The 26,736-nt window shown below is 38.8% G+C and overlaps 1 long non-coding RNA gene and 1 other non-coding gene across 2 annotated transcripts in view; one reads left to right on the forward strand and one right to left on the reverse strand.

The window, feature by feature from the left end:
* The window catches only part of LOC128594884 (uncharacterized), a 129,301-nt gene that overhangs the window by 40,237 nt on the left and 62,328 nt on the right, over positions 1 to 26,736 (forward strand). The window lies entirely within an intron of this gene.
* On the reverse strand, positions 20,019 to 20,125 carry LOC128595021 (U6 spliceosomal RNA). The gene has a single exon (XR_008382716.1). It is a non-coding gene; the product is annotated as a U6 spliceosomal RNA (small nuclear RNA).

Raw genomic sequence — 26,736 nt, forward strand, 5'->3', positions numbered from 1 at the left:
TTGGTTTAGGCAGGATCTCACAACGTTTCCCAGGTTGGTCTTGAACTCCTGAGCTTAAGCAGTCCTCCTAAAGTGCTGGGATTACAGGTATGAGCCACCATGTCAGCCTAGTGTGATTTTTCTGAAGTGTGCATCCACTATAGCTTTCTCCTGCCCAGAGGATAAGGTCCCAACCCCTTAGCAGAGTGCTCAAAGTCCTTCATGATCTAGTCTCCACCTCTCTGTTCTGCTTGCATTCTTTACATCAAGCATGCTAAATTACAGTGCCTAAAATTTCTTGAATGTGCTTTTTCTATTTTAAGTTGCTGTTCCTTTGCACACACTGTCTTCTGGGCCTAGAATGCCTCTCTTGCCACCCTTTACATCCACCTCATAAAATTGCTATATGCTCATATTAGCTTTCAAAGCCTTAACACACACCACCCCATGCAATTACATCAAATGATTTAAAGCTAGCATTTTTGAGCTGGTTAAGTCTGGAGTAATATTTAATGGTATCATACAGAGTCATAGACATTCTCAGGGAGACAGTATGTGTGTTAGATAAGTTTTGTTCAAGTATGAGCTACAGTGCTATTGGCTGTGAGTTCAATGTTAATGAATCAACACTTTATATTAAATGAAGTGTCTTTAAACAGATACACATATTAGACAAGGTTACATATTGGTCAGCTTGTAAAAATGTTGTGGCCAAGAGCTTGAAGAAACAGCCTTACATTTTCTCTAGAAGTGATGCTTTCATATTCACCAATTCAGTCTTGGCAGTGACCTTGTAGGATGTGAGTACTCGGAATAGTAAAAAGCAATCAACTACATAAGATGTATTAGCTAATGGGAAAGACATACAAGCAATCATGTCAATATGTCCTTTAATAATAGAATCACAGAGGAAGGCTCAAGGTAGTTTACCTAGAAACATTCTGGAAGACTTCATGGAAGAATGATATTTCAGCTAGATCTGAGAAGATGAGCTCCACAGGTGCTCAAAAGAGGGAAGAGTGGGACCATGTAAGGGTATGAGGGGAAAAATGTGTTTTCTCAGTGTGATCAGAAGATTAGCTTCGTGTCAGAAAATGCAGGAGAAAGCCTAGGAAGGTAGATTGGCATGAAGTTTCCAAAGCTCTTCTATATCAGTCTAAGGAATTTTGGTGGTTTCTCTGTGCAGCCTCTGCCTCACCCCTTCTGTTCTCTGACCATAGGAGTAAGTCTCTGTGGCCATGTTTGTACCAATGTGTGATCCTTTTGATTAAGGACACAGCTGGTCTGACTGTGCTAGGAAGGGTTTCTCTCCTAAGAATCTGGAATTGAAACTGGAGTGATTAAAAAGACTTGATTAAAACTTGAAATGGGAGGACTTAAAATTTTGGGAACAGAAAAACATCCATCTTTTGTCCTATGTTTTGACAAGCACAGAAAGATGGAAGAGAGAGAGAGAGAGAGAGACACTGTAATAAAGACCAAGAGACTCTTAGGGGACTCTTAGAGACTGGATTTTGTTTTCTCAAAATTGATACGTAGAGGTTCTAATCTCCAATGAGACTGTATGTGGAGACAGTCTTCAATGAGATAGTTAAAACTAAATTACATCATAAGGGTGGGGCCCTGATTCAATAGGACTGGAGTCCTTATAAAAAGCAAAACAGATATGGGGATAGACACCCACAGAAAACAAACCATGTGAGGACACAAGAAGGTGGCTATCTGCAAGCCAAGGAGAGAGGCCTCAGATGAATCCAACCCCATTGATGCCTTCTGGACTTCCAGCCTTCAGAACTATAAGAAAATATAAATCACCTAGTCTATGGTATTTTGTGTTGGCAGCCCTAGAAAACTAATACGGAAACAGAGAGATTGACACAGAGAGAAATAGAGGAACAGAAAGAAAGAGAAGCAGGGACAAGAGAACCATAATGCCAGAGAGCAGAATGGAGAAGGCAACTGTCCTGGTTTTAGATGATCTCCATTTCCTGTTGCTTGTCACTTAGGGGGTTTGACTAGACTTCTTGTCCTTTGGTTCTATGGGGTTCCCTCTGTATCCTTACGTAAACATTTTTTCCTCAATCTATTTGTAATGAGTTTCTCTTACTTTCTTTTTTTCTTGTTTTTTTTTTTTTTTTGTAGAGACAGAGTCTCACTTTATCACCCTTGGTAGAATGCCGTGGCGTCACACAGCTCACAGCAACCTCCACCTCCTGGGCTTAGGTGATTCTCTTGCCTCAGCCTCCCGAGTAGCTGGGACTACAGGCACCCACCACAACACCCGACCATTTTTTTTTTTTTTGCAATTTTGCTGGGGCCGGGTTCGAACCCGCCACCCTTGATATATGGGGCTGGTGCCCTACCCAATGAGCCACAGGCGCCACCCTCTATTACTTTCAAGTAAAGGAAGAGGAGCACACTGGGGAGGTAATGATTTAAGCTTGAGGCAGGTAGAGTTTGCAGAACCAGGTGGAGCTGCCCAGTCAGCAGGTCATGACTAGATCTCAAGGCAGGGAGAGCCTACCAATACCTCTTTCAGACCTAGCCCCGTGAAGAAAATGACTACTCTATCCTGAGCACCCATCCCCCTGTCGTGGTGTTCAGTAGGCACATATCAAAGGAATAAATATTGATTTTCTACATAGAACTAAAGTTGGATTTTCCCATATTGGGAGGTTTTTGAGGGGCCTCAATGATTCTTGTTCTGAGCAGTATCCCTCTGTTAATGGAGGAGTAGAAGGCGTAAAAGACTGGGTTTATCATGTACGAGCTCAAGAAAATTCCCAGGAAGATTATTTATTTTTTGGTTTTGCTAATGCCTTTCTCAAAAATCCCTAACATTAGTTTATTTTCCTCTTCTTTTGTCTTTCCTAAAAGTGTAGCATGACAAGCCATTGTAGTTTCTTTCAAGCATTTAATACATAAACTTCAATATATTTGTATTTGGGACTATTGGAATATATACATATACACATATAAATATGTATACACAGAAAGAGAGGGATTAACATTGGTTAATAGCAACCTCAGCTCAGAAATGAAGCTCCCTTAAATTATTCTTAATGCTGTTCAATGAATTTCCAAGGATCCTCTGCATTCAAAGTATTTTCTCTTTGGGCCTATAGGAAATGTAACTTAAGAAATAAATTGGGAGGCATGTACTTGTCAATAAATTTAGTTTGTTACAGGAATTTGGGGGTGAATCTATAGATCCCCCAACTATGCGGAAGGCAAAGCTGAGGAAGAAGATTAAAGAGACCAAATTTCAAAAGTAATTGCTTTGGAAAAGACTCACGTGAAAGATCGAAGGACCTAGTTGTGGTGCTGAGGATTAAGAGACATAAGTGATTCCGGCCACTTTACTTGCTTTGAAAACCACACAAAATAGTTTTTCCATTTTACTTAGGGCTTGGAACCTCTATGTTCAAAATAACGCCAAACAGATGTGTTTGATTTCAAACGTTTTCCCAAAAGACCATGCCTGATCCTCTGCAGGGGAAAGTGACACATAACCTCCGGAAAGGGGGGGGGGGCTGTCTGTGATAGCGCCATTTATCTTATTTCCCTCCAGATTGGGAAAGAGTCAAACCTAAATCAAGTTGGCCACAAATGGCTTTGAAAACATGTACTGAGTTTCATATAAACTGAAATACAAAATTAAACATGGTAACTCACAGATGTCATGGAGCTTCACGGAAGAAGAGGCAGGGAAAGGGTAGAATATTTGAGAGAAAGAACTGAAAAGCCTTTGATTTTGTCTGTTTAACTTGATATTTTACTTTATGTAGTTGTCTCTTGTGGTCTTCTGTGATGAGAGTTGGGTATGTTGTGTGTTCCATTCTAAGGTACTAGCACCACCATCACCACCAATTATTACCACCACTACCATTATCATCACTACCATTACCACCACCACCATCACTACAGCCATCACCATTATCACTACCATCACTACCGCTAACCCCATCACTACCACCAGCACCATTATCATCACCATTGCTACCACTGCCACCACCACCACCACCACCACACCACCACCACCACCACCAACAACAACAACACCATCACTACCGCCATCTCCATTATTATCACCACCAGCAACACCACCATCACCACTAATAGCGCCACCACCACCACCACTATAACACCACCCTCAATGTTTAAAGACAAGCATTCCAGGCAAAAAATGAGAACAAAATGTTAGCATGCAAAAGTCAGCCCACCCTGGATTTATATTTACTAAATCTGCTTAAGGGAATTAAAATCCTAATTTAACAGCCATCTGTTACAAAATTCCTCCAAATCATCCCTTCTCTTATGTCAAGCTTATACATCAAAGTCAAGTCTTGTTTGGCATTTTTTCCCACAATTCAGCCAAACCCTTACTAGAGGAATTTAATTTATTTCTAGTCTACATCTCACTGATGTCCCTTGCATTCTTACCTAACCATGTTCATTGTATTTACTTTGGCTGATGCATTGCCACATAGTTAGACGAAAGGAAATAGCTCGGTGTTTTCTAAGTTGCTAACACTAAGGGGAGCACTTAATCTTTTGAGTATCTTGAAGAGAAATCCAAGTTCAAGATACGTGTCAGGGAACACATGATTCTTTGTGCCCAAATTTTCAAGGATCATGACTAATGTCTAGTGCAGAGCACACTTAATGAATAGAAGTCACATATCAGAATTAACCTGTTTCAACATTTGAAAATGAGCATTTGGTGCGATTTTCAGAGTTCTTTGTGTCCTTCAAGAAGTGTACTTCCTTTTTCCTCTTGGTTACTATGATAAGAGCAATAATATTTATTTAAGTGCAGAGTTTATCAATCACCTTCTTGATATAGGTATTCTGCCAGACAATTTAAGATTCATAAGCTCAGTTAGTTCTCCAAGAAAATTTTGAGGTTGGTGAGTACTTTGCACAATGCCTAATACATAGAAGATTATAACTATTGCATGTGTAATGTACTGGCTCAGAGAAGTTACATCAGTTGCTTCTGGTCCCACAGCTAGAATTCAAATCCAATTCTATGTGACTTGAAACTCAAATTTCCAACTCAACAAGCATGGGTTCTCCCCAGGACAGATGGCATACATATCAACTATGGGTTATCAAAGTGTGCATCCACTCTTATTCCATTTCCAAGATTCTTTAGGAGAAGTGGAGTGAGAGGACTTTCCATAGCTTTGGAACAAACCTAAGTTAGGCCCAAGGAATGGACCTAGAATCTTGAACTAGTCCAAATATCACTATTATATACCTGCAGTCACTGTTAGCTACTTGGCAGCTCCTTTTGGAGCAGCCCCACCTCCATGTCCTGCACACACACGTACATCCGCCTATATGCACACACACTTGCACACAAACATAGACGCAGCCATATGCCCCTCCCCTTATCTTAGCCTTATGGTAAGGCTCAGCCACATGTGGCCTTCTGGACCTTTAGGGTGGGCTTTTGACTGAATCCAAGTTCTACAAATAAATCCTTTTAATAAAGGATTAGGTTAAAAACATGTAACAGCTAAGGTAACATGCATATCCCTTCATAAAAGGATTTGGTGAAAGTTTGGATTCAGTTGGGGGGGCCACACTTGGAGATCTGGAGGGCCACATGTGGCCTTGAGGCTGCAAGTTTCCCTACCCTGGATGTGCCCTACCCTAACTATGTGGTATAGTTAGGTTTTGCACAGCTACCAGGGACTGGTCTGACCAGAAAGCTCCTTCTGCTTTTGAGCCTTAACAGTCTTGTGTATGTTGGTTTTGTCTCCTTTGGTTATTAAAAACTTATTGATCTGAAAAAAAATTAATCATGGAATTGCCATATAGTCCTGAAAACCCATTTCTAAGTATGTGCCCCAAAGAACTGAAAGCAGGAATTCTAACAGATACTTGTACACTCATGTTCATAGCAACGTTATTTGCAACAGGAAAAGTGGAAACAGTTCAAGTATTCAACAGGAGAATGGCTTAACAAAATGTGTATACACACAAGAGATTCTTATTTACCCTTAGAAAGGGAAGGGAATTCTGACACATGCTACAACATGGAGGAACCCTGGGACACCATGCCCAGTGAAATAATCGTCACAAAAAGAAAAAGATTGCAGGATTCCACTTACCTGAAGTACATAGAGGAGTCAAATTCAGAGAGACAGAAAAATAAAATGGTAGGTTCCAGGGGCTGGGGGAGGAAGGAATGAGAAGTTTTTGGTTAATAGCAGCAGAGTTTCAGCTTTGAAAAGAGAAAAAATGGTCCTAGAGACAGATGATGGTGATGGCTCTATAAAAACGTGAATGTATTTAGTACCATGGAGCTGTGCATGTTACATTAGCTGTTACTTGTTTTTAATCTAAACATGGTTAAAATGGCACATTTTGTTATATATACAATAGACCCTCCATACTTGACCACCTCCCTATGCTGACCAGCTCCTTAAGTTGACCTAATTTTCATAGACCACACATGCACCGCATGTATTGTCAGTACATATGGTAGGCCTAGTTCCTTATGTTGACCACCTCTGTATGTTGACCAGTTTGTTACAGTCCCTTGGGTGGCAAACTTATGAGACTCTACTATATTTTAACACAATTTTTAGAAAGCTTCTTGAGGACAGAGGCTGTGACTTGGGCCTTACAGGTGCTGGCAGGGTGCCCAGGAAGCAGCTCCTGCCACTGAGGAGCTCACTTTGTCACCAAACATTCTCCATGTATGCAGGCATGCACAGGGCCCAGACAAGCCACAAGCAAGTATACACTGGTGCATAGGAGGCTGTGTAGCAGGCTGTGGGGGCACCAAGAGAGGAGAAGGTTTTGCTCCAGATGGAGCCATGTGGGTGACTTTCTGAAGTTCTGATGTAGGCTGGGCCTGAAGTCAAGCTGGGGATTTAGCGGTTGTAGTTGAAAGTGTGTGACTTCAAGGTGTGTGGACAAGAAGAAGGAAATGCTTGGAGGCCCCCATGCAGCGGGTGGTCAGGGAATGAAGAGAGTAGGTATGGACAGTGGGACTATGGGTAAGTGGTGAGAGATGGCACAGGATGGGAAGGGCCAGCCATAAGGGGCCTATAAGGCAGGCGTGAGTGTCTATCATCTATCTATCTGTCTCTCTAACTACCCATCTATTTTTCTGCAATTGTGGTATAACGCACATAAAATTTACCATTCAACCATTTTAAGGTGAACAGTTCAGCGGCATTAAGTACATTCCCACTGCTGCACAGCCATCACCACCATCCATCTCCAGGGCTTTTCCATATTCCCCACCTGCCACTCTGTACCCAGCTTTGGGACGCAGTCCCTGAATGGAGTTGAAAGGGGCAGGGGACGGTGCAGGGGTCCCTGGCCTGAATACCCCTCTGATGCTCTCAGAGTGACTTAGCTCCCCTCAGTGGTCTTGTCACCTGGCAATTACTCTACTCAGGCTCTGGAGTAGCTGCTGGTCAAAGACTGACCGAGTGACGGAGTCCTAAACACAGCTCCATGGAACCAGGTAGGAAGTAGCAACTGGGTTAGGGAAGGAGTAAAGGAAAAGGGATAAAATGGTATTCAGAGGTGGAGACTGTTGCTCAGCTGGACCTGCTGGCCAGGATGACCTTGTTAGGCCTGTTCTGGTGGCCCACGTGTGAGCCGGAGGCTTGTGCCAGGAGAGAGTCTAGACCCAGAGATGTGGCAGGAGATGCAGGGCCCAGAGCACAGCCCAGAGGTGAGGGCTGCACAAGGAAATTGTGCACAAGAGGATCTGGCATACTCTCTATGGGGAATGCCCATATTCTTAAGAGAGCATTTGCCATGTAATTACTTCCCTCAATCCTTTCAGCAACCTTCTAATGGAAGGCACCACTGCACAACGCATCTGTACGGGAGGATGGCTCTGAACTGGAGTCCTGGTGCTCATATAGTAGCATGACCTTGGAGAGTTATGAGCTCCTCTGACCCTCAATTTCTCTTTTAAAATGGGATGAATCACAGGACCACCTCATAGTGCTGTGCTAGGGTCAGGGCTGAGAGTGCAAGGCTCCTGCAAGGCAGAGGAGACACTCCCCAAATGGTAGTATGTTAGGTACAATCAGTGCATTCAATCAGCGTTTTCCAAAGCTGCAGGGCTCTCTTTTTCCTGAGCAGGTTCTTAGATGGCCCTGCACACACCCTGACAGCCCTCCCCAAGGACGGGCAGGCTGGGGACCAGCTGGGGTCTCACTCCCAGGATCCCACCACTTTTGGTTGATTTTGAAATCATCCAAAAGGAGATTGACCTACTCACCATCTTCAGCCAATATTGCATCACTTTCTTTCCTTGCCCACTCTGCATAATTTTTTCCCCTATTTTTCAAACTTTTCAGAATTTGTTCCCACTTTAAGACTGTTGTATGTGGGAATAATACTGTAATCTTGCTCTTCTTCCTCTGGGGCAATCAAATGAGTCTCCTCTTCCTTAAATCTTCTGAGGATGTTTTACCTCCCTAGTTATGCCTTTTCATCCTGTTGTGCATTTTGATCATTTCCACTAAGAAAAACAAAAAAGTCAAAAAGAGATGAAGTAGGTTGGTGTCAATTAGAATTTCACTCAGCAAATAGAAACCAATGGAGACTTTGGAGGGGCAAATTAGCAGGTTTCAAGTGATTTAGAAAGAAGGTATTTCTTTTTTTTTTTTTTTTATTGTTGGGGATTCATTGAGGGTACAATAAGCCAGGTTACACTGATTGCAATTGTTAGGTAAACTCCCTCTTGCAATCATGTCTTGCCCCCATAAAGTGTGACACACACCAAGGTCCCACCCCCTCCCTCCTTCCCTCTTTCTGTTCCCCCCCCATAACCATAATTGTCATTAATTGTCCTCATATCAAAATTGAGTACATAGGATTCATGCTTCTCCATTCTTGTGATGCTTTACTAAGAATACTGTCTTCCACGTCCATCCAGGTTAATACGAAGGATGTAAAGTCTCCATTTTTTTTAATGGCTGAGTAGTATTCCATGGTATACATATACCACAGCTTGTTAATCCATTCCTGGGTTGGTGGGCATTTAGGCTGTTTCCACATTTTGGCGATTGTAAATTGAGCTGCAATAAACAGTCTAGTACAAGTGTCCTTATGATAAAAGGATTTCTTTCATTCTGGGTAGATGCCCAGTAATGGGATTGCAGGATCAAATGGGAGGTCTAGCTTGAGTGCTTTGAGGTTTCTCCATACTTCCTTCCAGAAAGGTTGTATTAGTTTGCAGTCCCACCAGCAGTGTAAAAGTGTTCCCTTCTCTCCACATCCACGCCAGCATCTGCAGTTTTGAGATTTTGTGATGTGGGCCATTCTCACTGGGGTTAGATGATATCTCAGGGTTGTTTTGATTTGCATTTCTCTAATATATAGAGATGATGAACATTTTTTCATGTGTTTGTTAGCCATTCGTCTGTCGTCTTTAGAGAAAGTTCTATTCATGTCTCTTGCCCATTGATATATGGGATTGTTGGCTTTTTTCATGTGGATTAATTTGAGTTCTCTATAGATCCTAGTTATCAAGCTTTTGTCTGATTGAAAATATGCAAATATCCTTTCCCATTGTGTAGGTTGTCTCTTTGCTTTGGTTATTGTCTCCTTAGCTGTACAGAAGCTTTTCAGTTTAATGAAGTCCCATTTATTTATTTTTGTTGTTGTTGCAATTGCCATGGCAGTCTTCTTGTCCTCTGTCACCTTTACTATTCAACGTAGTGCTGGAAGTTCTAGCCAATACATTTAGGCAAGACAAGGAAATAAAGGGAATCCAAATGGGAGCAGAGGAGGTCAAACTCTCCCTCTTTGCTGACGACATGATCTTATACTTAGAGAACCCCAAAGACTCAACCACAAGACTCCTAGAAGTCATCAAAAAATACAGTAATGTTTCAGGATATAAAATCAATGTCCACAAGTCAGTAGCCTTTGTGTACACCAATAACAGTCAAGATGAGAAGCTAATTAAGGACACAACTCCCTTCACCATAGTCTCAAAGAAAATGAAATACCTAGGAATATACCTAACGAAGGAGGTGAAGGACCTCTATAAAGAAAACTATGAAATCCTCAGAAAGGAAATAGCAGAGGATATTAACAAATGGAAGAACATACCATGCTCATGGATGGGAAGAATCAACATTGTTAAAATGTCTATACTTCCCAAAGCAATCTACCTATTCAATGCCATTCCTATCAAAATACCAACATCGTACTTTCAAGATTTGGAAAAAATGATTCTGCGTTTTGTATGGAACCGGAAAAAACCCCGTATAGCTAAGGCAGTTCTCTGTAACAAAAATAAAGCTGGGGGCATCAGCATACCAGATTTTAGTCTGTACTACAAAGCCATAGTGCTCAAGACAGCATGGTACTGGCACAAAAACAGAGACATAGACACTTGGAATCGAATTGAAAACCAAGAAATGAAACTAACATTTTACAACCACCTAATCTTTGATAAAGCAAACAAGAACATACCTTGGGGGAAAGACTCCCTATTCAATAAATGGTGTTGGGAGAACTGGATGTCTACATGTAAAAGACTGAAACTGGACCCACACCTTTCCCCACTCACAAAAATTGACTCAAGATGGATAAAGGACTTAAATTTAAGGCATGAAACAATAAAAATCCTCCAAGAAAGCATAGGAAAAATACTGGAAGATATTGGCCTGGGGAAAGACTTCATGAAGAAAGAAGGTATTTCATCAGTAATGTTTAAGATAGACTGAAAGAGTAGAGTATGGAACCAAGGAGAACAGTGTTAATCCTTCCAGGAATAGAATCAGGTAGAAAAGCCCCACTGTGAATTGATCTGGGGGCCTTTGGTGATGAGTTCCAGCTGAAACCCATTATGAATGGGCCTGGGAGACCCATGCATTAAAGTAAATGCAGCCCCCTGTGGGAAAAGAAAGGGTCTCCTGAAGCCATTTCCAATTTCCTGGGGTGGGCAGGAGAGGAGGCATCAGACAACAGAACTTGCACTGTGACTTTCTTAGCTTGTCCTTGGGTAGTCATTTTCAAACAAGAGCAGTTTCAAACTCATCACATGCTTCTCCTCCATCCCGGGCTCTGATGAAACCCTTACTTTCTCCTTAAGGGTCCAGTTTGTGAAAAATACAAACTTTCCCAGAGTCCCACAGTTGCTTTTCAAAATTATTGTTTTAGATACTTTTGGAACCCAACAACTTTGTTAGAATTCAAAAATGCCAATCTTTGGGGGATCAGAGGAGTAAAAGAGGAATATCAGAGCTTGGAAACCCTGAAGACCTTTGGCAGAGAGAGCAAGGCAGGAAGTGAGGGGTGGGACATAAGACAGGTGTTTGATTGGAGTGCCATAGTCCAAGAGTGCAGAGCATGTGCAACCCCTGAGGGGATCTTTGGGTAGAAACACCCTGAGACAAGAAAGATATTCATTTAGTTGGTAAAATCTCCACCTTGTTACCTAATTAATATGTATTTGTGTATATTATGAAATTTCCAAAAATTAACTCCTTACAGAAAATTTAGTAACAGTGTTCTATTATTTTGTGTGGTAAAGATAAAAGCAAAGTAAATGCCCAATGAATAAATAAACTGGGATACATCATACTGTGAAGTTTTATGCAGTCACTAGAAAGAAAGACAGTCATCCTGCTAATTCACCTAGAAGGATTTTCACTAGGAGCATTTGAGGGAAGAAAGAAGGTATGGAGAAGTGTGAATATTATGACCCCATATTTATAACAAAAATAGAAAAAGCCTCAATATGTGTAAGCATAGGATAGTTCATAGATCCAGATGGTTACACAGCCTGGGGAAGTCCCAAAGGACACCTGCCAGCTTGTTACTTGAGGAGGGGACAGGGAAGAGTGCCACAGCAAAGGGACAGGTCAAAGACCACACAAGAAAGAAAAAAGATTATGTCAACAATAAAACTTGATCTATACGATAGGATCCCATTTACGTAAAATTTCATCTATCTTTCTGCAAGAAGAGATTAGATAAAGGAGCTTGATCTCTCCAAATTGGTAGGAGATACATTAAGTCTAATATATTAAGACAAAAGGGCTTGTTGGAAATTAGTGTGTGTGCAATGAATCCAGTTCCATACAAACAAGCAATATCTTTATGTGTATTTGTTTATATCTGTTTATAAGTAAAGAGAAAGCACAAACCCTCATTTCTCAGGTTTTAAGGCACAGTCTCGTAGTGTTGCTTTAATATACATTTGTCTTCTAAAATGGACCAGAAGCCTTTAGAGGCACATGGAAAATTCCCCTCACTATTGAAGGAAACCAAAATATTTCAATCCAAATTATCTTTCTTTGACATATTTGGAGATAGCTGTTCAGAAGGCCAGCAAACAGGGTGGTGCCTGTGGCTCAAGGAGGAGGGTGCCGGCCCCATATACCAGAGGTGGTGGGTTCAAACCCAACCCCAGCCAAAAATAGAAAAAAAAAAACAACCCCAAAACAAAAAACAAAAAAACCCAGAAGGCCAGCAAACAGAAATTGCTCTGAAAGCTGTCTTTTGTAGGGAAGATTTGCATCTTTAGAAAATCTGCCCTGGAGCAGCCATTCTCTGAGCACCCTTGCCCATCCAGAGCTGGACACCTGAGAGTTTGACACTTTTAAAGGCCCCAAAGCAACATTTACCACTATTCTCTGAGGGTTGCTACCTGCTCATTTACAAGACTGCCTTTTCTAGCCTCCTCTTCCTTACCTCCAAAAACCTGTTCTTGCCACAACCCAAGCTCCCGTTCTTTCTGTAATCTCAAGATGTCATAAATGCCTCAACCATCTGGCCATTTCTTTAAGTTATTATATTTTCCATGACTCTTGTGCATGTTAATAAATTTGTATGCCTTTTCTCCTGCTAATCTGCCGTCAGTCGATTGATCTTTCAGTAAACCTTCAGAGGGTCCAGAGGAAGTTTTCCCTTGGTCCCTACACTATCTGACCATTGGGCCCAGAAAAAAAGACATGAGCCAATGTCCTAAAATTGGAGATAACATAAATACTATAAATTAATTGGGGAGGATCCTGTGTTGAAGGCTGATCATTTCTTTTGGTTGAAACTCCTTTCTTGCTGCTCTGTGTTACAAATCATGTGTAATTGACAGGTTCACAGAACAGGCAGTGACATCCAATAAACTGAGCTTCAGGGTAAACAAATAGTTAGACTGCGGCCCCAGCCATTTCAACAGGTTCTGATGACTCTGTTAGACTTGTTCTCTGTTATTACGAGCACAAATGGGAGCTTGAGCTTATCTACATCCTCTCAGCTGACATTTAAGCTGGGGCTCATTGGGGGATTATATAGCTGATCCTGACATCAGCTAGCATTTCACAGACATCTGGAAAGTCGGAGCTCTGGGAGGGCTGACATTTTTGTGGGGCTGGATATAAGGATTAGGATTATGCTAGGCATTTGGAACATTCTTACCCTGATTATTGGGTGGGATTAATGGAGGGTCTTTTTCGGCATCTCCAGCTCTCTTAGGTTTTTCTCTTTCAGCCACAGTGTTTACTCTTCTTTTTGGTGATAACACACAGGAAAGTAATAACTTATCATCTCAGTGCATAAATAAAAACATAAAAAGTCTATTCTGCATTAAGCATGCAATGAAGAAAGATGGGAATTTGTGCCTAGTCTTCATCACATGATAAATAAAGAAATGTGAGCAGTGAGCTGATTGTAGCAGTGGAGAGTGGTTGCTGTAGGCCACAGCTGGCCACGGGGCATCTTCACTGCTGCCCATGCATCTAGCTGGGCTGTGTGATTGGCTTTGTCCAGTGGGGAACCTACTAATTCAGAATGGGTTATGGCTGAATTGCATCCCCTGCCAAATTCGCATGTCTAAGTTTTGACCCCAAGTATCTCAAAATGTCATTGTGCTATATTTAGGGATAGAGGTCTTTAAAGCAGCAATTAAAGCTAAATGAGGTTAAGTGAGGTCATTAGGGTGGGTCTTAATTGTAGGGGTCAAAGCAAAACTTACCCTTCTTCCTCTGAAGTCTCACTGAAAAAAAATTGAACAAAGGCAGATTAATAGGAGAAGGCATACAAATTTATGAACGTGCACGAAGGGAAGAATCACAGAGTAATCGTGACCCTGCAATGGGGGACAGAAGTTTACTTGCCATCCTGAACTTACAGAAAGATTGAGGGCTCACAGTATGACCCCAACCAAGTTATGGTTGTTGTGGGTGGCAAGACAGGTTATGGGAAAGAGAGAAGAGGAAGCCTGGCTAGTAGGCATGCTCTGATTATATAGATAAAAACTCACAGGTTGCAGCCCTCAGAGAAAATAGACGGTAAAAGTTTCTTTCAGACATTTAAGGTGTGAGACTTCAGACTGTCACTATTTCCTAGGTCCGGACAAGGTGGGGATCCGGAGAAAGCTCAGCTGCATCTATGCAGACTCTGCAAATGCAAGAGGCAAATCTGTGTCACAAAATCCAACTTTGCAGGGCTACTTCTGTTTGCTGGCTCTCTAAACAGCCATCTCAAAATACGTCAACAAAGGATATATTTCGGGGGAAATATTCGGGTTTCCTCTAGTCCCCACTCTGAAACTTTCAGAAAGTTTACATAAAAGCCACTTTGGTAGCTGTGAAGAAATCTGGGCTAGAGCTTGTTAGATAAGTATTAATAAAAACCAAACAAACAAACAAAAACCCAAATTGGGATAAGCAGAAAGAACAAATCTAAATACATTTATCATCCCATACCTTCTTGAATTAATCTATTAATTCTGAGAACAGATCAGTCCAGGGGCAATCATTCCTATGGTTCCCCCTATGCTCATGGTATTTGGAAATAAACATTTCTATTATTAAAAAAAAAAAATAGATCAGTCCAGGTAAACAATGATGTCTCATTCCAGGAAGTGGCATTGCAGATGGGCTGTCACAGCTGGGTCTGGCAAACAGGTCTTTAATAAGAGGCATTTCTATATAAATAGAAGAAAAACAAAGGTTAATGTCTGGAGTAGTCTATAGGCTAGTTTTCCTTGAATCTCAGAAGAATCTGTAGATTGCAGGGACAATCTGACATTGGATTTACCATCAGACTGTGCCTGTAATACCTGTATGAATGCAGTAAATTCTTCTCTTCTCAAGATTTCCCAAATATCTTGAGGTATTTAGGCCTATCATAAAGTGACCCTCTTTACTTACTACAGGATCAGAAACTTTGTAACAGAACAATGTAGGCCAAGGAGCTCTTTATTGCCTCCATAAAGTCAACCTCAGTTCCTCCGAGGATTCTGGTTATATCTGAAAATACACCACTCCAGTTAAAGTCTTGGTGAAATAGCCAATGTCTCTAGTTGTACCCTGTTCTAGAAGAAAATAGATTCTTATGGAAGTTATGCAAATAACTGTCTTGCCATAAAATAAGAATACCCACAAACATTTTCTAAATTCTGGAGAAATCAGAGAGAAAGGTAGATGTTTCAACTTTGTTCACAAAAGTGTACTTTACCCAATTGTTACAAGCTATAAATAATGCAAAAGAAAAAAAAAGTTTTCTTTATTCTGGAAAACAAAACATTAAAAGAATCAGCACTGTTTCAAATAAAAAGTCTTACAAAAGAATTTCAGTCCTCTCTCCATTCAGTCCTTTGTAATTATCTATTGTTCTGATTTATGGGGGTGGCACCTGTGGCTCAGTGAGTAGGGCGCCGGCCTCATATACCGAGGGTGGTGGGTTCAAACCCAGCCCTGGCCAAACTTCAAAAAAACGTGATTTATGGTGGGTTAGGAATACTCACGAGCACATCAACTTTTAAAATAGAGTCCTGTGTGTGTTTACCTAGTTTAATGGTATATCCAGAGTTATCAGAAATTTGCATTCAAAAGTCCTTGTCAAGGTCTTTTCCATGAATTTCTTTGAAGAAGCAGCAAATTTTGAACTATGTCTGATTATAAACTATTTTTTTGAGATGAATCAAAGTAAAGTAATAATGGTCTGTGGATGACAAAAGACTTAGGATAGCCATGAGTAAGGACCCAATTGGCAAGGAAATTTGGTGATTTCTGTAGTATACATCATTTTAACATAATAACTGTAATTATGACTGATAACATATACCAAGACATATCACAATTTTAGGAATCTCATATAATTTTAGAACACATATTAAGAACACATTTATACAATGAGCTCAAAGAAGATCAAACACCATTTCCTATTTGACAATGTTTCCCATCTGATTTTTATTTTATTATTTATTTATTTTACATATACATGTATCCCATATGATTTTTACATACCAAATATGCTTACTATGTTGCTCTTGGATTTACAAGGGGTTCTTTAGTTATAATTAAAATATTTTGAAAAGCAGAATATTTACTCTTTCATGGAGAGAGGAGACTCAGTTTTTGAACAACCGAAAGACCTAAGAAGGACAACATGAGGCAAATTCTCTCCTCTGTTTTGTTTTGTTTTTTGGTGTTGTTTACTAAAAAGGTAAACAAAAATATTTTACTGCTTATTAATACTATATGAAAACATTATTCAAAGAGAAAACCAAAGTCAACCTTTGTATTCATTTATTATTAATAGTAAAGCTAATTTTATTTATGTATTTACTTTTTTTATGGGTTAATATGAGGGTACATGCAATTAGTTTACATTATTTGCATTTGTAAGGTCCTTCACCTAGGAAGTGTACCATATACCCCTACATTGTATCTGATAGTGGGAGCTAATCGAGCCCTCTCCCTCTCTACCCTCTTCTTGAATTTACTTCTGTTTTTTCTCTTGTGTGGATTGGTAGCTGTTTTCAGGTTACCCTAAGTACATGCTTGCTTTTCTATTCTGGATATATTTTACTTAAGGGAATGTTCTCCAAATCCATCCAGGCAAATACAAAAGATGCAAAGTCTCCTTTTTTATAGCTGAATAGTATTCCATGATATACATATGCTACAGTTTGTTAATCTATTCATGGGTTAATAGGCATTTAGATTGTTTCCACATCTTTGTGATTATGAATTGAGCTGCTATGAACATTTGAGCACAAATGTCCTTATGGTAAAATGTTTTTTTTTTTCCTTCTGTATGGATACCTAGTAATGGGATTGCAGGATCAAATCAGAGTCAGTTAGCTCTTTGAGGATTCGCCATACTTCTTTCCAAAAAGGCAGTATTATTTTGCAATCCCATCAACAGTGGATCAGTGTACCCTTCTCTCCACACCCACACCAGCATCTGTAACTTTGAGAGGAGTGAAGCTAATTTTTAAAAAACCTATTAAAAACCTTCATCTGATCTCAATCACTTTTGACTGCATAATATTTCAATAAACTTTTTGTAACCTCTTATATTTTCTTTTATTCTTTCCTCAACTTTCTATATCCATTCAGTTTTATCTATCATTACTTTCCCTCTTCAGTTTAAAATAACTCTTAAATAACCTCTGAAGTAGAAAAAATTACTTTTTCTCTAACAAAAATGACATTTTCATGCCTTCTTTATAAACTTCCTTACCAAAAACACATCTTATTTTTCTTGTACATTTTGCATACAGAACTGTTTCTCCTATATCTAGTAGTTTTAATTACATATATATATATTTAATTATAAGTAACCCTAATTTTCAGTAAAAAACCTAGACAGTAAGCAATTTTAATTGTTATGTACAAGATGCAGAGCCCAGGACAAAGTACAGAGCTGTGAAGACAATGCCTAGGGGATCTGAGCCCTGCCAGTGTGGCCAAAAGGCACAGCTGGGCCAGGGAGGTTGGGGTCCCCAGGCTTCATTATAGCCACTTGTCTAGAACCCAGAATCTAAAAACTCAAAACCAAAGACATAAACTCACAGACAAATTAAGCCAGTATCAAAAAATATGACAGAAGAAACAGGTTTATGATTTTTTTTAGCTTTAACATTTATTTTTATTTTTTATTTTATTATTATTTTTTTTCACCATAAACTGGTTTTATAGACCATTTGACACATTTTCATCACACTGGTTAACATAGCTTTCCTGGCATTTTCTTAGTTATTGTGTTAAGACATTTATATTCTACATTTACTAAGTTTCACATGTACCCTTGTAAGATGCACCGTAGGTGTGATCCCACCAATCACCCTCCCTCTGCCCATCCTCTCCCTTTTTCCCCTTTCTTTCCCCTTTCTCCACATTCTTAGGTTATAACTGGGTTATAGCTTTCATATGAAAGCTATAAATTAGTTTCATAGTAGGGCTGAGTACATTGGATACTTTTTCTTCCATTCTTGAGATACTTTACTAAGAAGAATATGTTCCAGCTCCATCCATGTAAACATGAAAGAGGTAAAGTCTCCATCTTTCTTTAAGGCTGCATAATATTCCATGGTGTACATATACCACAATTTATTAATCCATTTGTGCATCGATGGGCACTTGGGCTTTTTTTCATGACATAGCAATTATGAATTGGGCTGCAATAAACATTCTGGTACAAATATCTTTGTTATAATGTGACTTTTGGTCTTCTGGGTATATACCTAGTAGAGGAATTGTAGGATCGAATGGCAGATCTATTTTTAGATCTCTAAGTGTTCTCCAAACATCTTTCCAAAAGGAACATACTACTTTGCATTCCCACCAGCAGCGTAGAAGTGTTCCCTTTTCTCCACATCCACGCCAACGTCTCTGGTCTTGGGATTTTGTGATATGGGCTAATCTTACTGGAGTTAGACGATATCTCAACGTAGCTTTGATTTGCATTTCTCTGATGATTAAGGATGATGAGCATTTTTTCATATGTCTGTAGGCCGTGCGCCTGTCTTCTTCAGAGAAGTTTCTCTTCAAGACCCTTGCCCAGCATGAGATGGAATCACTTTTTTTTTTCTTGCTAATACCTTTGAGTTCACTGTGGATTCTGGTTATTAAACCTTTGTTGGAGACATAACCTGAAAATATCTTCTCGCATTCTGAGGGCTGTCTGCTTGTTTTACTTACTGTGTTCTTGGCTGTGCAGAAGCTTTTTAGTTTGATCAGGTCCCAGTAGTGCATTTTTGAAGCTGCTTCAATTACCCAGGGCTTCCTCCTCATAAAATATTCACCTAGACCGATTTCTTCAAGAGTTTTCCCTGCACTCTTTTCTAGTATTTTTATAGTTACATGTCTTAAGTTATAATCTTTAATCCAGTGAGAGTCTATCTTAGTTAATGGTGAAAGTTGTGGGTCCAGTTTGAGTCTTCTACAGGTTGCCAGCCAGTTCACCCAGCACCATTTGTTAAATAGGGAGTCTTTTCCCCATTGAATGTTTTTAATTGGCTTTGATAGGGATTGCATTAAATTTGTAAATTGCTTTGGGTAATATGGACATTTTAACAATGTTGATTCTTCCCAGCCATGAGCATTGTATGTTTTTCCATTTGTTAACATCTTCAGCTATTTCTTTTCTCAGAGTTTCATAATTCTCTTTATAGAGATCTTTCATGTCCTTTCTTAGGTAAGTTCCCAAATATTTCATCTTCTTTGGCACAACTGTAAAGGGAATAGAGTTCTTGACTGTTTTTTTCGGCTTGACTATTATTGGTATATATAAAAGCTACTGATTTCTGAGTATCAATTTTGTATCCTGAGATGCTACTATATTCCTTAATCACTTCTAAGAGGTTTTTTTTATTAATATTAAATCATAGCTGTGTACATTAATGTGATCATGGGGAACCATACATTGGTTTATAAACAGTTTGACACATTTTCATCACACTGGTTAATATAGCTTTCCTGGCGTTTTCTTAGTTATTGTGTTAAGACAATTATATTCTACATTTACTAAGTTTCACATGTACCCTTGTAAGATGCACCCCAGGTGTAATCCCACCTATCACCCTCCCTCCACCTATCCTCCCCCCTTCCTCCCCTCCCTCTCCCCATTCCCCATATTTGGCTTTCATATGAAAGCTATAACCCAGTTATAACTTCTAAGAGTTTTGTAGTTGAGTCCCTGGGGTTTTCTAGGTATAAAATCATATCATCTCCGAACAGTGAAAGTTTGATCTCTTCTGACCCTATTTGTATACCCTTGATCGCCTTCTCTCTCTCTTTTTTTTTTTTTATATGGAACGCTTCACGAATTTGCGTGTCATCCTTGCGCAGGGGCCATGCTAATCTTCTCTGTATCGTTCCAATTTTAGTATATGTGCTGCCGAAGCGAGCACATTGATCGCCTTCTCTTGCCTGATTGTGATGGCTAAGACTTCCATTGCAATGTTAAAAAGCAGTGCAGAAAATGGGTAACCCTGCCTGCTTCCTGATCTGAGTGGAAATGTTTTCAATTTTACTCCATTCAATATGATATTGGCTGTGGGTTTGCTGTAGATGGCCTCCATTAGTGTAAGAAAAGTTCCTTGTATACCTATTTTCTTAAGTGTTCTGATCATGAAAGGATGCTGCATATTGTCAAAAGCTTTTTCTGTATCAATTGAGAGAATCATATGGTCTTTGTTTTTTAGTTTATGTGATGTATTATATTTATAGATTTACGTATATTGAACCAACCTTGAGATCCTGAGATAAAATCCACTTGGTCATGGTGTATAATTCGTTTGATGTGTTGCTGCTGGATTCTGTTTGCTAGGATCTTACTGAATATTTTTGCATCTATGTTCATTAAAGATATTGGTCTATAGTTTTCTTATTGGATCTTTTCCTGGTTTGGGGATCAGGAGATATATATTTGCTTCATAGAATGTGTTGGGAAGTATTCCTTCTTTTTCAATATTTTGGAAAAGGTTAAGTAATATAGGTACTAGTTCCTCTTTAAAGGTTTGGTAGAATTCTGATGTGAAGCCATCTGGTCCTGGACTCTTCTTTTTTGGGAGATTTCGTATAGTTGATTGCATTTCAGTAGTTGATATAGGTCTATTCATCATTTCTAATTCTTTCTGATTAAGTCTAGGAAGTTGGCGTGCTTCCAAGTATTGGTCAATTTCTTTCAGATTGTCATATTTCTGATAAAGTTTTTTGTAGTATTCATTAAGGATTTTTTGAATTTCTGAGGTGCCTGTTGTTATTTTGCCTTTGTCATTTCTGATTGATGATACTATGAACTTTAATTTTCTATATTTGGTTAGGTTGGCCAAAGGTTTATCAGTTTTGTTGAATTTTTCTAAAAACTGACTTTTTGATTCATTGATCTTTTGAATAATTCTTTTGTTTTTTATTTCATTTAATTCTGCTCTAATTTTAGTTATTTCCTTTCTTCTGCTGGGTTTGGGGTTGAAATGTTCTTCCTTTCTCAGTTGCTTAGGATGTCCCATTAAGTTATTGACTTCCTCTTTCCATTCTCTTGAGGGAGCCTTACAATGCTATATATTTCTCTCTTAGGACTGCCTTTTCAGTATCCCTCAGGTTCTGATAACTCATGTCTTCCTTATTGTTTTATTCCAAAAATTTGGTAATTTCCTTCTTAAACTCATTTATAACCCAGCTATCATTTAACATAAGGTTATTTAGTTTCCATGTCTTTGAATGAGTATGCAGATACCTATTATTGGTGAGTTCAACTTTTATTGCATGATAATCTGAGAAAATACAAGGAATAATTTCTATACTTTTTAAAAATTGTATTGTCTTTTTATTGTTGAGTTATAAAAGTTCTTTATATATTCTTTTTTATTATTAAATCATAGCTATATACATTAATGCAATCATGGTGTACAATGCGCTAATTTTGTATACAATTTGAAATATTTTCATCAAACTGGTTAACATAGCCTTCACAGCATTTTCTTAGTTATTGTGTTAAGACATTTGTATTCTACACCTAGTAAATTTCACATGTACCCTTGTAAGATGTACTGTAGGTGTGGTGCTGCCAATTACCTTCCCTCCACCCATCTTCTCCACTTCCCTCCCCTCCCTGTCACCTTTCCCCTTCTTGGGCTATAATTGGGTTATAGTTTTCATAAGAAAGCTATAAATTGGTTTCATAGTAAGGCTGAATACATTGGATAATTTGTCTCCCATTCTTGAGATACTGGGGGTAAAGTCTCCATCTTTCTTTAAGGCTGCATAATATTCCATGGTGTACATGTACCACAATTTATTAATCCATTCATGGGTTGATAGACACTTGGGCTTCTTCCATGACTTAGCAATTATGAATTGTGCTGCAAATTCTGGTACAAATATCTTTGTTATAATGTGATTTTTTGGTCTTCTGGATATATACCTAGTTAGATGAATTGTAGAATAGAATGGCAGGTCTATGTTTAGATCTCTAAGTGTTCTCCAAACATCTTTCCAAAAGGAACGTATTAGTTTGCATTCCCACCAGCAGTGCAGAAGTGTTCCCTTTTCTTCACAGCCATACCAACACCTCTGGTTTTGGGATTTTGTGATGTGGGCTAATCTTACTGGAGTTAGATGATATCTCAACGTAGCTTTGATTTGCATTTCTCTGATGATTAAGGATGATGAACATTTTTTCATGTGTCTGTAGGCCGTGTGCCTGTCTTCTTCAGAGAAGTTTCTCTTCAAGTCCCTTGTCCACCCTGAGATGGAATCACTTGTTCTTTTCTTGCTAATAGTTTGAGTTCTCTGTGGATTCTGGTTATTAAACCTTTGTTGGAGACATAACCTGAAAATATCTTCTCCCATTCTGAGGGCTGTCTGCTTGCTTTACTTACTGTGTTCTTGGCTGTGCAGAAGCTTTTTAGTTTGATCAGGTCCCAGTAGTATATTTTTGATGCTGCTTCAATTGCCCAGGGAGTTCCTCCTCATAAAATATTTGCCCAGGCTGATTTCTTGAAGAGTTTTCCCTGTACTTTCTTCTAGTATTTTTATAATTCTATGTCTTAAATTTAAATCTTTAATCCAGTGACAGTCTATCTTAGTTAATGGTGAGAGGTGTGAGTCCAGTTTGAGTCTTCTACAAGTTGCCAGCCAGTTCACCCAGCACCATTTGTTAAATAGGGAATCTTTTCCCCACTGAATGTTTTTAATTGGCTTGTCAAAGATCAAATAATGGTAAGTAGTTGAGTTCATCTCTTGGTTCTCTATTCTGTTCCATACATCTACCTCTCTGTTTTTGTGCCAGTACATTGCTGTTTTGATCACTATAGATTTATAGTATAGTCTGACGTCTGGTAGTGTAATTCCTCCTGCTTTGTTTTTAGTTCTGAATAATGTCTTGGCTATTCAAGGTTTTTTCTGATTCCATATAAAATAGTGTATTATTTTCTGATTCCATATAAAGCAGTGTATTATTCCATATAAAACAGAGATCTTAAAGTATGACAATGGAGCTTTTATAGGGATTGCATTAAAATTGTATATTGCTTTGGTTAGTATGGACATTTTAACAATGTTGATTCTTCCTAGCCATGAGCATGGTATGTTTTTCCATTTGTTAACATCTTCAGCTATTTGTTTTCTTAGAGTTTCATAGTTCTCTTTATAGAGATCTTTCACATCCTTTGTTAGGTAAACTTCCAAATATTTCATCTTCTTTGGCACTACTGTGAAAGTAATAGAGCTCTTGACTGTTTTTTCAGCTTGACTATTGTTGGTATATATAAAGGCTACAGATTTATGTGTTGATTTTGTAACCTGAGATGCTTCTATATTTCTTGATCACTTCTAAGAGTTTTGTAGTAGAATCCCGGATGTTTTCCAGATATACAATCATATCATCTGTAAGGAGTGAAAGTTTGATGTCTTCTGACTCTATATGGATACCCTTGATCACCTTTTCTTCCCTAATTGCAATGGCTAAAACTTCCATTACAGTGTTTTTTTTTTTTTTTATTGTTGGGGATTCATTGAGGGTACAATAAGCCAGGTTACACTGATTTTCCATTACAATGTTAAAGAGCAGTGGAGACAATGGTCAACCTTGCCTGGTTCTTGATCTGAGTGGAAATGATTTCAATTTAACTCCATTCAATATGATATTTGCTATGGGTTTGCTGTAGATGGCCTCTATCAATTTAAGAAAAGTTCCTTCTATACCAATTTTCTTAAGTGTTCTGATCATGAAAGGATGCTAGATATTATTTAACACTTTTTTGGCATCAATTGAAAGAATCATATGGTCTTTGTTTTTTGTTTTTTTTTTTTGTAGAGACAGAGTCTCACTGTACCGCCCTCGGGTAGAGTGCCATGGCGTCACACGGCTCACAGCAACCTCTAACTCTTGGGCTTCCGCGATTCTCTTGCCTCAGCCTCCCGAGCAGCTGGGACTACAGGCACCCGCCACAATGCCCGGCTATTTTTTTGTTGCAGTTTGGCCAGGGCTGGGTTTGAACCCGCCACCCTCGGCATATAGGGCCGGCGCCCTACTCACTGAGCCACAGGTGCCGCCCCTGGTCTTTGTTTTTTAATTTGTTTATGTGATTAATTATATTTATAGATTTACATATATTGAAACAGCCTTGAGGTCCTGGGATAAAACCCACTTGGTCATGGTGTATAATTCGTTTGATGAGTTGCTGGATTCTGTTTGTTAGGATCTTGTTGAATATATTTTTTTTTGTTGTTGTTGCAGTTTGGCCAGACTGGGTTTGAACCCACCACCCTCGGCATATGGGGCCGGCACCCTACTTACTGAGCCACAGGCGCCGCCCGTTGTTGAATATTTTTGCCTCAGTATTCATTAGTGATATTGGTCTATAATTTTCTTGTTGGGTCTTTTCTTGGTTTGGGGATCAAGATGATGTTTGCTTCATAGAATGTGTTGGGTAGTATTCCTTCTTTTTCTATATTTTGGAAAAGGTTGAGTAATGTAGGTACTAGTTTCTCTTTAAAGGTTTGGTAGAATTCTGATGTGAAGCCATTGGTCCTAGGCTTTTCTTTTTAGGGAGATTTTGTATAGATGATGCTATTTCAGAACTTGATATAGGCCTGTTCGACATTTCCACTTCCTTCTGGCTAAGTCTTGGAAGGTGGTATCCTTCCAAGTATTGGTCAATTTCCTTCAGATTTTCATATTTCTGAGATTAAAGTTTCTTGTAATATTCATTAAGGGTTTTTTGAATTTCTGAGGAGTCTGTTGTTATTTCTTCCATTTCTGATTAATGAAATTAGAGATTTTTACCTTTTTTTTCTTGGTTAGGTTAGCCAAAGATTTATCTATTTTACTGACCTTTTCAAAAAACAATTTTTTGATTTATTGATCTGTTGTATAATCCTTTTGAAATTTCATTTAATTCTGCTCTAATTTTTGTTATTTCTTTTCTTATGCTTGGTTTGGGACTGAAATGTTCTTCCTTTTCCAGTTGCTTGATATGTCCCATTAAGTTGTTAACTTTCTCTCTTTCTGTTCTCTTGAGGAAGGCTTGCAGTGCTATAAATTTCCCTCTTAGGATTGCCTTTGCAGTATCCCAGATGTTCTGATAATTTGTGTCTTCATTATCATTTTGTTCCAAAAATTTGGTGATTTCCTTCTTAATCTCATTTATGACCCAGCTATTATTCAGCATAAGGTTATTTAGCTTCCATGTTTTTGTATGAGTGTGCAGATTCCTGTTGTTACTGAGTTCAACTTTTATTCCATGATGGTCCGAGAAGATGCAGGGAATAATTTCTATTCTTTTAAATTTGCTGAGGTTAGACTTGTAACCTAAGATGTAATCAATTTTAGAGGATGTTCCATGGGCTGATAAGAAGAACGTGTATTCAGTTTTGTTCAGATGAAATGTTCTTTAGATGTCTAATAAAATTCAATTGATGTATGGTGAAGTTTAAGTCCAAAATTTCTTTTATTAGTTTCTTATTGGAGGATCTATCCAACACTGCCAAAGAGGTGTTAAAATCTCCAACTATTATGGTGCTTGAAGATATTAAATTGCTCATGTCTGTTAGGGTCTCCCTTATACATTGAGGAGCTTTCTGGTTGGGCACATAAATATTAATAATTGACATCTCATCATGTTGAGTGTTTCCCTTAACAAATATGAAATGACCATCCCAGTCTTTCCTTACTTTTTTTGGTTTAAAACCTAGTGTATCTGCAAATAAAATTGCCACCTCTGCTTTTTTTTGATGTCCATTTGCCTGGATTACAGATGCCCATCCCTTCACCCTGAGTCTATATTTATCCTGTAAGGTAAGATGAGATTCTTGTATGCAGCATATATCTGGCCTGAGTTTTTGTATCCAGTCAGCCAACCTGTGCCTCTTAAGGGAAAAGTTTAAGCCATTCACATTAATTGAGTGTATTGATAAGCCTGGTAGTATTTTGGCTGTCACGTTTTTTTGAAATTCCAGTGGACATTTTGAATCTTTTCATCACTGTGGAAATTGGGTTTTGGTCAAGAATTTCAGAATGAGTGTACTTTGGTGGTAGAGCATTGTGCTGATCATTATGGAGGATGGTCTGAGGAAATCCTGATGAGCTGGTTTGTTATGGCAAATATTTTCAATGTGTGTATATCATTAAAGTATTTAACTTCTCCATCATAAATGAAGCTCAATTTAGCTGGATACAGGATCCTAGGCTGAAAGTTGTTTTGTTTTAGGAGATTGAAGGTTGATGACCATCCTTTTCTGGCTTTAAAAGTTTCAGCAGAAAGATTTGCAATCATTCTAGTATTCTTCCCCTTGTAGATTATGATTTCTTTCTTATCTGGCTGCTTGCATGATTTTCTCCTTCATAATAACTTTGGCAAAGTTAATTATAATATGTCTAGAAGATGCTTTATTTGAGTTGACTTGTGCTGGGGTTTTGAAACTGTCTGCTATCTAATTTTCAGTATCTCTTGCCATGCTTGGGAAGTTCTCCTCAATTATTTTTTGGAGTAGAGTATCTGTGCCTTTCAGACCATCC

This window comes from Nycticebus coucang, chromosome 9 (assembly GCF_027406575.1).
Source record: "Nycticebus coucang isolate mNycCou1 chromosome 9, mNycCou1.pri, whole genome shotgun sequence".
Taxonomy (NCBI): Eukaryota; Metazoa; Chordata; class Mammalia; order Primates; family Lorisidae; genus Nycticebus; species Nycticebus coucang.